The sequence below is a fragment of the Micromys minutus genome (genome assembly GCF_963924665.1).
Source record: "Micromys minutus genome assembly, chromosome: 13".
Classification (NCBI taxonomy): domain Eukaryota; kingdom Metazoa; phylum Chordata; class Mammalia; order Rodentia; family Muridae; genus Micromys; species Micromys minutus.
Window position 1 is genome coordinate 57,260,271 of NC_137982.1, and position 17,682 is coordinate 57,277,952.

Here is a 17,682-nt window from a genome sequence, read left to right on the forward strand (position 1 = left end):
TAGGACACGTGTCTTGAGTAGTTTACATTCATTTTGTAAATTTAACATTAAAATAAAATGCCTAGTGCTTACTTGTGTCTGTGTTATTTATTGGTATAAAATGTATTATTAATATCTTTAGTATTTACACTCATTTTGTATTCATATATATTTCTATTATTGGGTTTAAATATCTGCATCTGACTTCTTCAGATGCTTGTTGTGTCTTTCAGAGGGCAGCCATGATAGGTCAGTTTTTGTGAGAATGCCATAACCTCAGTAATAGTGCCAGGCCTTGGTATCTCCTCTTGAGATGGATTGCAATGTGGGCCCTTACTGGACCTCCATTTTCTCCATTTTCATCTCTGCAGTTCTTTCAGACAGGAACTATAGTGGGTCAGAGATTTTGACTGTGGGGTGGTAACCGATCCCTTCTCTTGACACACTCTTTCTAGTAGGGGTGGGCTCTACATGTTATCTCTCCCGACTGAATGTAGGGCATTTCATCTAAGGTCCCTTCCTTGAAGTCCTGAGAGTATCTCACCTACCTGGTCTCTGATGTACTTTAGAGAGTCCTGCCAACTTCCTCTGAGGTTGCCTGTTTCCATTTTGTTTGCTGTCCCTTGGGGCTTTAAGTCCTATTTCCCCCCTATACATGATTATGTTCCCCTCGTCTCCTTCCTTTCCCACCCAGATCCCTCCCTCTCCTCTCCTGTGATTGTGTTCTTCTCCCTCCCAAGTATGATTAATGTGTCTTACTACCTGCTATTCTGCATCTCTCACCACTCATGCTGTTTAATCTCCTGTACAAAACCCAATTCACTTCAGATCGTGCATTTGCACTACACAGGCCTCTCCTTGTTAGTTTTGGAACTCAGAATCTTTTCTTCAGGTGTCAGTAGTTCATGGCCCCATTTAATGATCTACAACCAACTTCCTCATTACATGAGCTTGTCACAGAGTTCGTGTTTTCTGTGCATTCAATAAAATAAGACATGTCTTCTGTGACATTCTACTTCTCCTGGACATTGCAGTTGTTTCTTTTTGTTGTTGTAGTTGTTTCTATATCATTTTTATTGAATCCTACTTATAATTTGAGATATTAATATTTCAAAATTCTAAAAAATTCAAAACTTTTTGAAAAAATTCAAAAAAGCAGCATACTGGTCTCAAATGGCAAACACATTAAATTTCAATTAATTTAAAATTTTTAAGCTTTAATTATTTTACATTTAGTATCATTGTTTAATTTTTTTATAGTATTGACTTTATCCCCCTTCCATTTCCACCCTCTGACATTTCCACATCCCATACCTACAACCATCTCTATGAGGATGTCCACAGGAAGAACCTAAGGTGAATGGTAGCCAAGGAAGTGGGGAGGTTTGGTGGGTTGGAGTAGCCTGTGGACAACCTCATGGAGGCAGTCTCTTCGGATACACATAAAAATCACCTTTCACTTTTCTGATCTGTGGTGTCCATTTAGCTAGTCATCATCCTATTTATTCTAGTTTTCTATGGAGTGATCACATTGTCTGTGTTTATCCATGTTTTCTGCATCTCATTCATGCCTGGATTTTATGAAATTTTCTGTGATTTTTCTCTATATGGAACATTGTTCAGTGTCAATTGTTAGCACTTATAATGCACAGGGATACTTCCTTCTTGAACACAAGCAGAATTATTTTTTGTCTTCAGTATAGGACTATGACCATCTCTATTTTCCCCCTTTATCCTGTGGTTGATATTACTCATTTTCATGGCAAATTAAATATAAAACCCTATCATAATTCTAGTCTGTGTAATGTAGCTTTTATGTAATTCTAGATTTATAAACTAACAGTTTCTAGGAAAGTTCACCTATGTTATAGCTTTATAATCCTGTAACACCAAATAAATATTCTTCAGAAAATTTGAAAATAGGATAAGGAAAGATGGAACAGAAATGTTTTGGAGCGTTGATTGCTTTCTTGCAGAGAACTCACCTAGACTCCACTCTAGTAACTCCAGATCCAAGGGATCTGGTGAACTTCTCTCATCTCTCTGACTTTTACACTTGTATAGTACACAGTAACTTATGTGAGCAAGTATACATACATATAAAATAAGTCGATTATAAACCTTAAGTAAAAATAGTTATCTGTTTTGCATTACATGATTTCACTTAAATGTACTTTATTAATATATTTCAAACAGGGTAACATTATTTACCAGTAACAGGAAAATATTTATTTTAGTGAAAAGAAAATTGTCAAAACAAGGTAGGACTTTAAATTTTGAAAGCCAGGTCCTCTAAGCAACAAGTTATTTGAAATTCAAAGCTGTCACCAAAAACAAATCCAGTAGCTACTTAAGTGGATCCCAATCACAAGGGGGAACATATATATATATATATATATATATATATATGTGTGTGTGTGTGTGTGTGTGTGTGTGTGTGTGTGTGTATAAATTAAATATATATGTATAAATTATATATATATATATATATAAATGTGTGTGCATGTGTATATGTATATATCATATCTATGACATAAAATATTTTACAAAAGTGGGGCATAGTATGGTGTATGCTAGAGGATTAGCAACTTTGCTATGAGATTGTGTTGTGTTCTGGTAACATCCAAAACACTTGACATGCATAAAATCTCAACAACACAGCTGACTAAACAAGAGCTGAATAAAATTTACACCAAAGGGTATGATAAAGTGGGGGAGAGAAGCCCACAATGTGTTCATTTTACACAACAAATTCCATGCAACTATAGCTTCAGCTGCATATGCAGCAGAGGATAGCATTGTCTGGCATCAATGGGAGAAGAGGCCTTTGGTCCTGTGAAGGCACATTTTCCCTGTAGGTAAATCCTAAGGCACTGTGTTTCAGAGGATGATTGGGAGAGGGAGGACCTTCATGGAAACAAGTGGAGGGGAGGGGGGAATGGGAGTCGTGGAAAAGGGGTTAACATTTGAAATGTAAATACAGAAAATATCCAATAATTTTTTTTAAAAAAATAGAAGTTTTATAGGCATTAGCTCAGCTACACTGCTTTGTGCGATTGTGTTGCTTTGGCTGTGATCTGAGAATGGTGCCTTTATTTTATCTTTGTGGACCAAGATCTTACTTTCAAGACAACAACTATGCTTTTCATATTGTTTCAGCTTTTAACAGTGTTTTTATATTTTAAAGGCCCTGAACTCTGATTAGCTTTTAATTTTCCTCAAACTCCCCTAATTTCACACCTGTTTTTGTTCAAAGGGGTTTCTGATAAAGAACAGCTAAGAACACAGTCATAGAAAAACAAATTATGCGTTTTAACTATTTGTCTGAACCTCCCAGATGTTTTTTTTTTTTTTTTTTTTTCTCACAGAAGAGCATACCAATTGGTTATCTGTAGTGATAGTTTTGACAGCTTGGTTTCTTTAAAAAAATAAGTAAACAAAATAAAACAGGAAAAGAAAAAAATGCTTCTTTTATGCTTGTAGCATGATATATGGATTAGTTCTTACCAGGAAGAAATAATTCACTGCTCTAAAAGTGGACAAGGCTAGAGTTAGACCCACTGTATTCTAAAGAGATAATAAATGTACAATCCTGCTTCTCATTAGAGAGCTGTTCTCAAAGACAGAATATAAAGTAGCTGAAATTTATTCTGAATTTATTCTGAATAAAGTTACAAATAGGATATAACTGTTTGTATTTTATAATGGGATCATTTCCTTGCTTCTAGCGACCCAGAGTCAAGTGAACACAGAAGCATTTGATCACACCAGTATAACAAAATCTGAATTATTTCCAAGTTATGAAAACTTTAATTTTTTTGTCATTTTTAATACAAGGTACCCTAGTCAAATATTTAGGACATTGTTTTTTGCATGAGTAGGTGATAATACCTTTACTATTTTAACTTTCCCAGGAATTTCATATAACTTCAAAATATAAAAGGTCTTTTCCACACATGAAGTGTAAGACTCTTATTTGAGTAGAATTTACTATATTATTATGGGATGTATATGAATCTACACTAACAGAGGATAAATCTATCTTCTAATTTCCTGAGGTATTACTTGGCAATTATATCAGCTCTATGAGAAACCAAAGGGATTTTTCTATAATTGACTGTAACTGAATTGTCAAAAAATCATAAACTTCTGAAAAAATTAAAATGTTTGAATATTTGCAAAAAGTTAAAAGCAAATAAAGCAACTGCAAGATTACATATATGAATGTATGTATATATATATATATATGTATCTATATATATAGATACATATATATATATACATACACATTGACTTCATTCCAAGTTAGGAAATCTTGATATTAGGTTAAATCTGACTACATCAAAAAGAACAATATGCATGTCTTTTTCTCGCATAAGGACTTTAAAATGACGTCGGTTTTATTCTACAGTATAATATAACCAATCTCTTAATATTATCAAAGTTCTCAAAAGGTAATTTTATAAAGTTAATCATTGCAGTTTTTCTGAAGTTGGTTATATTAGCTGCAGGGAAATCAACACACACATTTATTAGTACAGTAGATTATATACCTAAAGATTAAGCTGCTATTCTTCTCATTTGTTAGTATTATATATCACTACCATCAATTCCTTACATCTATGTTTATCCCCTTTATAGAGCAGGTGATCACAACATACTTTGTTCATAATCATAACTAGGCATAATTTTTAAAACTTTACCTGTGTGTCTTATAAGGACGTTTTCATTGTAAGTTGGTTGAAATTAAGGATGAGTCAATTTATCAAAAGATATACCTTTATTTTGATATCCAAATATTGTAGGAGTACTGCATCATAAAAACATTTTGTCATGAAAAAAACCACACTATACTGGCCTTTTAAAAAATCTTTATTTTAAAATATAAATACTCATTCCCCAATATATACTCTGCAGAATTTAAGCTGACTTTTTAATATAAAGTTTTAGGATTTTGTTGATGGGATTTATCTTTTCAGAAACACATGGGGATAAATGAAGAATTCTGAAAGCTGTAAGTAACAGAATCTGAGAGTCTAATGCCTACTACATAAAGAATTTTTTTTAATTTTGAATTTCTTTGTGTCTCTCTAAATAAAAATTTAAACATTCCATTGCTTTTGGTGCTTTCCTGATTCTTGACAAAGTACCATGAGAAATGTAAATTAGGGGAAAGATAAATTATTTCAGCTTACTGTTCTGGTAGCCAGGGATAGAGTGTATCATAGTTTGAGGGAGTCCTGTCAGCAGGAGCAGAAAGAGAGTGTTGGTTAGGGAATATCCAAAGTCAAATGGCAACATCAATTACTGTTAGTGCTCAGCTCTTCCTCTCACATTTATTGAGTCCAGGACACGGTCTATAAAATATTGCCTCAAATCTTGCACATCTTTCATATCCTCTGTCCAGCATCTTTCACATCCTTGTTCCTCAAGCTGTAGATCAAGGGATTCAACATGGAGATAACCATGGTATAAGAGATGGATACCAACTTGTCTTTGTCAAAAGAGTGACTATAATTAGGCTGTAAATACATAGATATTAAAGTCCCATAGAAGACAATGACTAAGATCAGGTGTGATGGACAAGTTGCAAAAGCTTTGTGCCTGTCCTCAGTAGAGTTCATCCTCAGAATGTCTATGAGTATAAGGAGTTAAGACACAAGAACAACCAGAAGAGAAGAAATCAAATCAAAGATGGCAAATATTAATATTATCAACTGAAGTTAATGAGTGTTTGAAAAGAGCAAAGTTATCAAAGGGATGCAGTCACAGGAAAAAAAATGATTGATTACATTGTATCTGCAGAATGACAGTCTGAACATCTTTAAAGTAATTGTAAGGGACAGAAACAAACCATATAGATATGTGATGACCACCAGTAGCCACCATTTCTTCTGTGACATGATGACAGTGTAGAGCAATGGGTTACAGATGGCCACAGACCAGTCATAGGACATGGCTGACAGAATAAAGAGCTCACAAGTAATGAACAGAAGGAAACCAGCTATCTGTGTAGCACAAAGACAATGGGACATTGTATTTTCATTCACAACATAATTCTCTAACATTTAGGTCCTACAGCTGTAGAATATCCAAGATCAGTGATGGCCAAGTATGGGAAAGACGTACATTGGTGTTTACATTCTAGAGTCCACCATTGTGAGTATAATCATGCCCATATTTCCCATTAGTGAGATCAGATAGATGAAGAGAAACAGTCCAAACAATCGGGCCTTCAGCTCAGGACAATCAGTAATGCCTATCAGGATGAAATCTTTCATGACTGTGAGGTTCTGTTTTACCATGCAGTCATATGACTAAATGTATTCTGGCTAGAAACAGTTAAACCAATTGTTAATGTCGTTCATTTTCACCATAAGGTGATTTTTGTGATGCAATATTGCCATACACATCATGTACTGAAATTATAGTTATTTCAAAATGAATACATTATACCACACACACACACTCATAAACACTCAAAGTTATATAGCAAAATAGTGAACTATGGTTCCCATGTAAGGTTATTTCACTGATATAAAACATAGCTCAGTGGCTCAAGTTTGAGATGAACTAAAGTATGCAATGACTTCTTAGAATAAGAAAGCTTATATATGACCCACTCTATAAAACTTTTAGCTCTGATGATTGTATCAATAACTTTGTCTTCCCTAGTAAAAACTGTGATTAAGAAGATTAAATATCAGATGTAGAAGATATATATATATATATATATATATATATATATATCTTAGAAAAAAAGAGATGTAAAGATATAAATCTAGTGCCATTATTCTGTGAGAACAGTAAGTATTCTCAACTGCTGTATCATCTCCACATCCCTGTAACTGACCACTTTAAAAAGTAATAGAATGAGATATAGCTCAGTAGCATTCACCAATTCCTGGGTTACTTTCCTAGCATTTTCTAACATATGCAGTACATTCCTATAATTCTATCATTCTGGCAGTAGCAATAGTGAGGATAAGAACCTTGAGAACACAATCAACTATCAAGCAGGTCTGAGGCAATCCTGACTTCTAGGAGACCTTGTGCCAAAGAAAAGAAAGCCAGAAAAGCATAAAGTTCTCTAAATGTCTTATACCTGGCACTGGTATAGCTGAATGTGTGAATATTGTGGATGAATAGTGTGCGTCGCAAACATTTATTTTATTTGCCAATGGTAAAATGATGGTTAAGTGAAGAATGAGTTCAGTAGGTCATAACACATGCAAATTATTTCTTTCTCTCATGACTGAAATTAAACAAGGCAATTCAATATCTAGATCAATCATACCATTTTACTATATATGTACATATCTGTGAAATGTGTTCCATGTTAATTACACTTGGTTAAGTTCAGTGTACGTTTATGGTGGTTACCATGATATTGTCTTAGAGAAATGTTTCTAGTAATGAATCTAAAATATATAAGGTTAAACCATTAGATAACATATTTATTAACTGGAACCACAAACAGATGCTTCTTTGCATCATTTTTTCAGTTCAGTGTAACAAGGTTCATTACTCTGTCACTCAGCAATACCATCACTGAATATTTGTTATTCTAATACTTCCCATGGATTATTTCCATCAGATTTTCCTGTAAAATGACAATTTTATCATAACCATATAATGTTGTCTTTAATGCCATGTCACTTATACATATACACAATCGATAAGACCAAAACTTAGTTTTGTCTTAACAGATATAGAATGTCTTACTCATAGACTAAATAAGAGCATCAAGGTAGTGTATCAGTATTTCAAACACCTTAAAATTTAGAGGCATATGAAGTAATTTACTCATACTTTTCATTTCTGGATTATAAATTGTGGAGTTACTTTACTTATGTTTCCCCTCCTCTCTTATTTTAGAATGTATTAACCATAAAGTAAATTTATAAGTAAATATTTCCAATCAATTTAGTGTTGCAAATGTACAGATGAACGTGAAATTTCTAACACATAGAGAAAATTTGAGAAAAGGAGAGGGCCTGTCCCTACTGTTACTCGGATATGATGGTGAAGGAGTCACAGAAAATAAGCCAGAAATCGCCACCTACATGACAAAAGCAGAGCAAAGTGTGACTGTTTCTTGTGGGTTGTGATGGCATGGAACAACTCGAGTTGCATTCTACCTGTCTTACCTGGAGGAAAACATTGTTCTTCATACTCCCATGTGCTTCTTTTATTGCATTCCCTGTGATAATTTATGAATTAGTTTTACATTTTAGAAATAGTCCCCGTGGACTTATAAGCTATTGGTTAAGTATCCCTAAAGCATTGCCATGCATACAGAGTTACTTGAAGGTTGTTCACTAATTATTAGGGGAAACTTGTATATATCTTTAAATTATGTAGTAAGTAAAGGAATTATAAAACTTCTGGTTTTGATTTAAAATATTAATATTTTGATCTCACAGAGATATTACCATTCTAATATTCCCTATAGCTTTACTTTAAACAGTTAAATAGTTGAAACAAATTGTCATTGAGGAATGAGTGGACACAATGCATGTCCAATGTCCAATAAAACCAAGAAACTGAAAAACATGACAGTAAATTATAGAAACCGAAAACAAGAGTACTACCAAGTCCAAAGGTATCTAAAATACTTAAAATTGTAAATCTTGTAATGAGTGAGCAGAAAGTGGGAGTGGGGAAAATAAATTGCTAATAAAAACACAGAAGATCATTTTGGTAAAAGAAATAAATCATCAAAAGTTTGCTACAAATCTGTGTACTTTAACATCACATTGGAAATAGTGAATGTAAATGGAGTATATTAATTGTAGTAATATAAATTTACAAAAATACTGGAGTTATAGTACAAGCTGTTAGCTTTTATTTACTTATAGTTTAGGAGGGATCAAGAGGGAGATGAAGATAGATCTGTCTTCAGGTAATATAGTCTTTAGTAGCTCAAACTGTCCAGTGCAATCCTGAAACAGAGTTTTAGGCTCCCAGAAAGAAAGGGGATATAATCTTAAGGCTTTCTAAGTTAGAGGCATGTCCTGCATTTGCTTCCACTAATAAAAGGATAGTCTCTGTTGAGAAGTCTGTTGTAATTCTGGTAGGTCTGCCTTTATATGTTAGTTGACATTTTTCCCTTACTGCTTTTAATATTCTTTCTTTGTTTTGTGCATTTGGTGTTTTGATTATTATGTGATGGGAAAAATTTCTTAATGCTGGACATGTTTCTGTCTTGTTTACAGCCCTCTCTGCTTAAGATCTAGTGGGCAATGCTCTTCTAAGATTTTCATCTGAAACCCAGTTTAAGAAGCTTCTCATTTCCAAAAGTATATTTTTCTTACTTTCTGTTTATTTTAATTTCAAAAATGAGGGATATGGATTCATTATATATATATATATATATATATATATATATATATGTGTGTGTGTGTGTGTGTGTGTGTGTGTGTGTGTGTGTGTGTGTGTGTGCGCACGCATGTGTGTATGTGTGTATATGTGTATAAATATGTATTTATGACACACACACATAGTTTTATACATATAGTTACAGGATTAGTCATTTGGTACAGTATAACCAAACAAGGGCCTATTACTCAGAGAAGATTATTTTGTTTTCCACACTTCATCATTTCTTATTTGTTTGTTTTTAGTTTTTGTCTAGGCTTAAGGTTCTTTCAGCTCCCCCATTCCAATGTTAGCATGTTAGCTTGTTTATTGGTATTTGGTGATTTTTATTAATGTATTATTTTATTTTTATTTATTCTCATATCATATAATGAATGCCTACTTCAGCCTCCTTTCCCTCCACTTCTCCCAGTTACCTCAGCCTCCCTTCTCTCCACTCCCCCTAGTTCCCCTTCTCAGCCCAGTCTCCTGAGATGTACTGCTCCTCCGTTTCTTTTCAGAAAATAGGAAGCCTCCTAGTGACATGAATTGAATACATAACAAAATACATTAAGACTAGACACAAGTCCTCATATCAGGACTGGACAAGGAAGCCCGTTTAGAGGCCAAGAGTCCCAATTAAAAAAAAAAATCACAGACACTGCTACTGTTAGAAGTCCCACATAAATCTCATGTTGAACAACCACAGAATGTATGCAGAGGGCCTGCTGCAGGACCTTGGAGGAAGTGGTTGCTGCTTCATTCTTTGTGACTCCCTGTGAGTCCTGCTTAGTTGAATGTGAGGGCCATGTCCTCTTGGTATCATTGACTGCTCTGAATCTCACTATTCTTTCCCTCCCTCTCCTGTGAAGTTCTCTAAGTTCTTCCCAATGTTTTGGTATAGAGCTCTGCATCTGCTTCCATCATGTTCTGGAGGAAGCTGTCTCATGGCAATGGGCTAGGGACTATCTTAGAGTATAGGGAAATAGAGACTTGCAAATGACCCCTAAGGATTATTTAATTGACACTTTTTCCTAGTCTTTTTTGGTTCTATTCTAGGAGTCTGAGCCATCTAGCTTCCAGTTGTTGGCCATCCAAGAAATTTATGTCATGGGCTATGTCTCATAGCTTGGTTCTCAAGTTAGATTATTCATTGTTTGGTCCCTCCCACAAGTTCTGAGCCACCATTACTCCAGAATACCTTGATGGCAGGGCAAATGTGGGTCAAAGGTTTTCCCACACTAGGAGTTACAACAGATGGACAGTTCTGGCTCTACATCCTTTATTACTAGAAGTTCTTGCTAGAGTTACCCTAATATGTTCTAGGAAGTTTCTACTGCCCAAGGCTTTTACTGGGGTCCTTAGACACCCAACTGTTCTTCTCATCTCACCCTATGTGTTTTCCCTCTATCCCCTCCCTAATCTGAACCCTCCTGTTTCCAACCTCACCCACTCCGCATTTACCTATAAAATGTATTTGATCTCTCCTTCTTATAGAAACCCATGTATCCAGTCTGTAGTAATCCTTGTAACATAGCTTTCCTGGGTCTCTGGATTTTACTATGATTATTCTGTACTTAATGGCTAATTTTCACTTGTAAGTGAATACACACCATGTTTGTTTATCTGAGACTGAGTTGCCTTCTTAAGGATTTGTTTCTATTTTCCTGTAAATTTCACCATATCTTTTTTTTAAAAAATGAGTAATATTACACTGTGCAAAAACATATATTCACATGAAGAACATGTAGATTATTTCAGGTTGCTAGAAAATGATCTCATCATCAAAACTGTAAGAAAAACAATAATTAATAAATGAGACAATACAATTCCCATTTTATCTGTTTGGCCAATAAAGGTAGCTAGAAAGCTCTGGCTATTGATAGATATTTCTGCATTTGGAGTATAAGTCTCAGTACAGTTGGTGGGAAGACAAAGATAGATAAAGGTACAATAGAAAAAGGCATGCACTGAGTTTAAGATTGAAATATATCATTGAATTGATTAGCATATAACTTTTTGCTACTGAGCTCATTTCTTTTCTTACCAAAGATAGTGAACTAAGGCCACCCCCATTGAAATTTTTATTAAGGTAGTAGAGTTAGCATTGGAAGCATTTTAAATGAACACAAGTTAACAACATGAACATTCTTAGACATGAGCATTTTATGGATCAGAAGGAACAAAAGTTTGTGATTATGTAGTTGGATCATATAGTGGAAAGTTTAGCAAGAAGAGGAAATTTGAAGCATTTAATCAATGAAAACAGAGTTTAGATAAAGAAGCAACTGATTTTATCCATGGAAGCTTATATCTGACTGAGTTGCTAGAAACTAAGTTTAGAGGTCTGCCTTCCAGCTTTCAAGCTATAGTTAGCTTAGCTGTCAATGTAGTCAGAAATTTGGGGAATATATTATAATCTACCAGTCATGTCTCTATTGACAAATGACAGCGTTTAATAGTCAATAGTTTCCTGTGGCCTCTGTAGTCTTCAAGGCAACTTGGGCAGAGTCAGTCTAGCTTTCACATCAGAAGATGAAGAGACTTTTTCTCTGTGGAGTGGATACATGTACATGACTTACCTTGCTTTAGATAAATCATTTGACTCAGGATGCCCAGCTGTGTTTCTCAGTGGTTATCATATCACAATCTAGGCAGACTATCAAAGCTGTGCTCATGCCTTCTGAGACCTTGTGGGTCAAACTGTTAAAAGGCTTCTGGAGATTCTGTCTGTCATAAACTTAAATATATTAATAATTATCAGATTTCTGACAAGATTGGGGGCTATATCAATTGGCAATATCTGAATAGAGCACAGCATAATTTTATGGCAGTAGCAAAATTCATTATGTATCAAGACAAAATAAGAATGAAAATATTTTTCTTTCTTTTTTATTGGTTACATTTTATTTACATTTCAAATGTTACCACCTTTCATGGTTTTCCCTCCATACCCCTATCCCATCCTCCATCCCTGCTTCTATGAGGGTGTTCACCAACTTACCTACTCCCTCCCACATGCCTGCCCTGACATTCTCCTACACTGGGGCATCAAGTTTTGGCAGAACAAAGGGTTTCTCCTCCCACTGATGCCCAACAAGTCCACCCCCTGTTACATATGCACCTGCAGCCATAGGTCCATCCATGTGTACTCTTTGGAGAGTGGTTTAGTACCTGGAAGCTTTGGTTGGTTGGTGTTGTTCTTATGGGGCTTCAAATCACTTCAATTCCTTCAATTCAACCTGTGGACCCAGCTGTACCACTCCTGGGCATATACCCAAAAGATGTTTTAACATGCAACAAGAACACATGCTCTACTATGTTCATCGCAGTCTTATTTATAATAGACAGAAGCAGGAAAGAACTCAGATGTCCTTCAACAGAGGAATGGGTACAGACATATGGTATATTTACACAATAAAGTCCTAGTCAACTATTAAAAGCAGTGACTACATTAAATTGAAATTGAATAGATCTAGAAAATATCCTGAGTGAGGTAATCCAATCACAAACAATAACAAAAAAACATGTGGTATTCATTCACTGATAAGAGGATATTAATTCAACAGCTTGGGATATCCAAGATGCAATTCATAGACTACATGAAGCTCAAGAATGAAAATTTTAAGTAACTTTGACCAGTTGTATACATAAACATCTTCTCCCCTACCACATCGGCACATGTTCAACTGTGTTCATGTCAGCCTTCTTCAAATTCAGGCAACTGTGAGAATAAAAAATGTAAAGATTGTAAGAACCAGTGGAGATGAAAGTCACTAAAGAAATAACCTTTCTAGACTCAACAGGATTTGCGCACATATAAACTCAGAGAGTGTGGCAGCATACACAGGGATGCACAGATCTAACTCAGATTAACCATGTAGAGAAGGAAAGTGAAAACATGCTCCCAACCCTAACCAAAAAGCTATCTTCAACTGATAACCACTTACAAAGAAAAAATAAATATATCCAATGACATCTCAGTGGGCATATAAGCAATGTTAAGTGTGGGCCACATTTCCAGCTGTAGAAGCCAATATAAATTAAATTTAATAGTGTTTTTTGAATTATCTTTAATTCTTTTTTACAGTCCAGGCATTATTGCCCTGATTTCTCTGCCCTCCAGTAACTTCTCATTCCATTCCTCCTCCCCTGCCTTCAGGACACTTCTTGCTATTGCATTCCACCAGGCCACTCCCACCACTCCCTGGGGCCTCAAGTCTCTCAAGTGTTAAGTGCATCTTCTCTCACTAAGGCCAGACCAGGCAGTCCTCTGCTGTATATGTGTAGGGGACCTCATAGTAGTTCTGATGGTGGCTCAGTGTCTGAGAGATCTTGTGGATCTACGTTATTTGCGGCTGCTGGACATCCTAAGGAGTCTCTCACCTCCTTATCTTCATCCAGCTTTTTTTAACTCAGCCACAGGGTTCCCGACTTCATTGGGTTTAAGTGTCTGCTTCTGTCTCAGACAGTTGCTTTTTGGCCTCTCAGAGGGCAACTCTACTAGGCTCCTCTTTGTGACCAAACCATAGCATCAATAGTAATGTCAGGTCTTTGAGTTGGATCCCAAGGTGTTCCAGTCACTGGACTTCATTTTCTCTGTACCTTCTCCATTTTTGTCTTTGCAGTTTTTTGTAGACAGGAACAATTCTGCTTCAGTCTTTGACTATGGAATGGCAGCTCCATCTCTCTACTTGATGGCCTGTCTTGCTACTGGAGATGGACTGTGTAAGTTCCTTCTACTTCCCATTGTGTATTTCATCTAAGGTTTCTCCTTTTGACCCCTGAGAGTCTCTCACCTCCAGGTCTCTGGTATATTATAGAGGGTACCCCAACCTTCCACCTCCCTAGGTTGCACATTCCCATTCATTATGCTGGTCCCCAGGGCTTCACTCCTGTCTCCCCACATACATGATCATGTTCTCCTTTTACCCTCCTTGCACCTTCTCCCAACTATGTCACTCCCTTCTCACCCCACTGCCCTGTGATTGCCTTCTTGTCCCTCTCAAGTGGGATTGAACTATTCTCACTTGGTCCCTTCAGCTTCTTAACCTACTTGAGTTCTGTGAATTGTATTCTGGAAAATCTGTACCTTTTTTGGTTAATATTAATTTATTAGTGAGTACACAACATGTATGTATTTTGGGACTGAGTTACCTCACTTGGGATGATATTTTCTAGTTACATCTATTTGTTTGAAAAACTCATTATGTCTTAATTCTTAATAGCTGAATTAATTAATAATTAATATTAATTAATTAATAGCTGCAATGTACCACATTTTCTGTATTTATTGTTTCATTGTGAAACATCTGGGTTGTTTCCAGCTTCTGGCTGTCACAAATAAGTCTGCTATAAACATAGATCATGTGACCCTGTGGTAAGGTGGGGCATCTTTTGGGTATATGCCCAAGAGTGGGTTCTTAGGTAGATCTATTTCCAATTTTCTGAAGAAACTTCAGATTGATTTCCAGAGTAGTTGTACTTGTTTGCAATGCAACCAGCAACAGAGGCATGTTTCTTTTTCTCTGAATTCTTTGTTAACATGTCTTGTCACCTGAGTTCTTAATATTAGCCATTCTGGTTGGTGTAAGGTGGGATCTCAGGGCCATTTTCATTTGCATTTCCTGAATCAATTAGGACTTTAAACTTTTCTTTAAGTTCTTCTTGGCTATTCAAGATTCTTCTGTTGTGAATTCTTTAGTTCTATACACCATTTTTTGATTGGGTTGTTTAAATTTTCTAGAGGTTAGCTTCTTGAGTTCTTATTATATTTTGAATATTAGCCCCCTATCAGATGTAGTGAAGGTTTTATTTTTCCCAATGTGTAGGTTGCCAATTTTTCCTATTGACTATGTCCTTTGCCTGACAGAAACTTTGCAAGTTTTGTGAGGTCCTATTTATCAATTTCTGGTCCTAGGACTGAGCCATTGGAGTTCTATGTAAAAAATTTCCCTTTCCCCATGCCAATGAGTTTGAGGCTCTTTGCCACTCTTTCATGAAATAGAATTAGAGTATCTGGTTTTATGTGGAGGTTCTTTATCCATTTGGACTTGAGGTTTGTACCAGGTGCTAAATATGAACCTATTTTCATTTCTCTACATACAGACTGCCAGTTAGACCAGCACTATTAATTGAAGATAGTTTCTTTTTTCATTGCATATTATTGCTTCTTTGTTGAAGATCAATTGTCCATAAGTGTGTGGTTTTATTTCTAAGTCTTTAATTCTATTCCATTGATAAACCTGTCTCTGTACCAATACCCTGCAGTTTGTATCATTATTCCCTTTTCAGCATCTAATGAGATAATCTTGCATATTTTTAGTTTGCTTATATAGTGGATTATGTTAATAGATTTTCATATACTAAGCCAAATTTCCATCCCTGGAATGAAGCCTACATAATCTTGGTAAATAATGGTTTCAATGTGTTCTTGGATACGGTTTTCAATAATTTTGTTGTATATTTTTGTAATGGTATTCATAAGTGAAAGTTGTCTGAATTTCTCTTTCCTTGCTGAGTCTTTGTGTGGCTTAGGTATCAAAGTAATTGTGAATTACTAGAATGAATTAGGTAGTGTTCCTTCTGTTTCTAATTTATGGAGAAGCTTGATTATTGGTGGTATTAGATTTTTTTTTTTTTGACGGTCTGATAGAATTTTGCACTAAAGCCATATGACCCTGGGATGTGTTTGTTTCTTTTGGGAAGTTTTTAAAAGATTTATTTTATTTTCTTAGGGGAAATAGGCTTATTGAGATAGTTTAACTACTCTTGATTTAAGTTTGGTACATGGTCTCTAACTAGAATATCATCCATTTCATCTCGATTTTCCAGGTTTTTTTTTTTTTTTTAAGTATCTTTTTTTTTAAGTTGTAGCTGATGAAAATTTGAATTTTCTCAGTTTCTGTTATTAAGTCTCCCTTTTCATTTCTGATTTTGTTAATTTAGATCCTGTCTCTGTGCCCTTTAGTCTTGGGCTTTATCTACCTTCTTGATTTTCTCAAATAACCAGCTTTTGGTTCTGTTGGTTCTTTGCATTCTTCTCTTTGTTTCTATTTGGTTGATTTTGGCCCTCAGTTTTAATGTTTCATGTTTCATGGCGTTTACTCCTCTAGAGTGTGTTTGTTTCTTTTTGTTCTAGAGCTTTCAAGTATGCTGTTAATTTGCTACTGTAGGACTTATCCAGTTTCTTTAAGAGGATGCTTAGTATTATGAATTTTCCCTTGATTATTGAATTTATGCTTTCATCATGTCCCATAAGTTTAGTTATGCTATTATTATTATTATTATTATTATTATTATTATTATTATTATGGAATTCCAGGAAGTTTTTTAAAATTTTTTTTCATTACTTCTACTCCAAGTGATGATCTTCAGAATTATTTTTTTGATTTCTGAGGCAATGATGAAAAAGATGAAAGTAGGAAGCTTGAAAGCCTCAGGAAACATTATTTTATGTTGATGTAAATACACACATATGTAAACATATATTTGTATATGTATATGGACATTTAATGATAAATTATACCACTTGGAATATAGTGTTTTCCCTAAGAGTCCTGACTATCAAAATCTTTGGTGCTAAACCTAGGAATCTCTGAGTTAATGAATAGAAAAGAATGGCAAAACAATACAGGTTATTGCCATTGCCTTGGCTTCTTCCAAAAACTAAAACTTAATCACCTATTTCTTAAGACACCACATATGTTAAATATGGGAGTCTCAGCAACCAAGTGTTAATGATCTGGAAGTCACCACAGTGAGGACTGAATATTACAATATCTGAAAGCAGACTAAGATTTCTTGTGTGTAATAGTTTTTATTTTATATATAAATGACAGCAAAGCTGTACTCATAAATCCTCAATCACTTGATTGGCAAAATAAGCAATATATAACAGCAAAATTATTTGGCATGCCAAACCATGTGGTAAAAAATTTAAAGGACAGCACTCTACTCCATACATTGAGTGATAGTAAAAGACTCAGCAAGATATAAACATATAATGTGTGTGTGAACAATAATAATAAAGATCAAACACATGTTCTTCTCTTAGTCCCTTATCTTAGGGTTTTATTGTTGATAAGGGACAACATGACTAAATTAACTCTTAGAAAAATAAAACAGAAAAAAAAAAAAACATTTATTTGGAGCCGGCTCAAAATTTCAGAGATACAGGATATTGTCATCATAGTGGGAAGTAGTGTCCAGGCAGACATGGTATTAGAAGAGATAACAGTTGTACATTTTGATCCAAAGACTTTCAGAATGAGGTTGTCTTTGGCTGAAACCCAAGAGAAGGGTATGGGGTACACTGGCTAGATGAATGCATTTATATGATAT

At 35.0% G+C, this 17,682-nt stretch overlaps 1 pseudogene across 1 annotated transcript; it reads right to left on the reverse strand.

Annotated features, from left to right (window-relative positions):
- Positions 1 to 5,369: 5,369 nt before the first annotated feature.
- On the reverse strand, positions 5,370 to 6,284 carry LOC308429059 (olfactory receptor 8K3-like; annotated as a pseudogene). Its single transcript has one exon. The product of its transcript is annotated as an olfactory receptor 8K3-like (transcript).
- Positions 6,285 to 17,682: the final 11,398 nt, after the last annotated feature.